Below are 1294 nucleotides of genomic sequence, written 5' to 3'. Positions count from 1 at the left end.
GAGAGAAGAGAGAGATACTGAAGAGAGAGAAAAGAGGAGGAGAAAGAGGAGAGTTTGGAGTGGCCCCCACCAGCTCACTGCGTGTTGGGACACATTCCTCTGAGTAGAAAACACCAGCACAGGGAAGGAGAAGAGAGGCAGGGAGGAGAGAGGCAGGGAGTGGAGAGGCAGGGAGTGGAGAGGCAGGGAGAAGAGAGACAGGGAGGAGAGAGGCAGGGAGGAGAGAGGCAGGGAGTGGAGAGGCAGGGAGAAGAGAGACAGGGAGGAGAGAGGCAGGGAGGACAGAGGCAGGGAGAAGAGATGCAGGGAGGAGAGATGCAGGGAGAAGAGAGGCAGGGAGAAGAGAGGCAGGGAGGAGAGATGCAGGGAGGAGAGAGGCAGGGAGAAGAGAGGCAGGGAGAAGAGAGGCAGGGAGGAGAGAGACAGGGAGGAGAGATGCAGGGAGAAGAGAGACAGGGAGGAGAGAGACAGGGAGGAGAGAGACAGGGAGAAGAGAGACAGGGAGAAGAGAGGCAGGGAGAAGAGAGGCAGGGAGGAGAGAGGCAGGGAGGAGAGAGGCAGGGAGAAGAGAGGCAGGGAGAAGAGAGGCAGGGAGGAGAGAGGCAGGGAGGAGAGAGGCAGGGAGGAGAGAGGCAGGGAGTGGAGAGGCAGGGAGGAGAGAGGCAGGGGTTGGAGAGAGGTGGAGATACATTTCAGCTCTGAAAAACACAACAAAGCCAAAGTAGCTTGTATTTTCCTTTCCATTGGGGCAACGTTCAACACCTTGAAAAACTTTTAAAAACACAAAATATAATATTTGAAAAATGTTGTTCGGAGAGATTTGTTTTCATTTCTTGAAGTAGGTTATGAGGTTCCCCTGAGGTACTGGACTCTAGTCTTAGAACTAAGAGATACAACTGAATGACTGGATTGATTCTTAGTGTTGCCGTCTTGCTACTGTATCAGTTCTTTTTCTTTTATCTCCTAAACACACACACACACACTCTCACACCCAACCACTCACCCCTAAAACCGTTCAGACATTTTACTGTTTCTTTACCCATTTTGGAACGATAAATTATCCATTAGATTTCATCATATCTTACAGAGGCAATTACATCAAGAAAATGATAGCGTGCACAGGATCAATTATGCATGCCCTTGGCCAAAGACCAGGCACTGGAAAGAGGAAAAGGACACATCCACTATGAACACACACACACACACACATACACACACATACACACACACAAACATACACACACACACGTAAAAAAGACTAGCTCCCACAGATGTGCTTCATCAGTTCATCTTA

The sequence above is a fragment of the Hypomesus nipponensis genome, chromosome 11, assembly GCF_054491055.1.
Source record: "Hypomesus nipponensis isolate SF chromosome 11, ASM5449105v1, whole genome shotgun sequence".
Lineage (NCBI taxonomy): Eukaryota > Metazoa > Chordata > Actinopteri > Osmeriformes > Osmeridae > Hypomesus > Hypomesus nipponensis.
The sequence above is the reverse complement of the archived record's forward strand: the minus strand, read 5'-3'. Positions refer to the sequence as shown.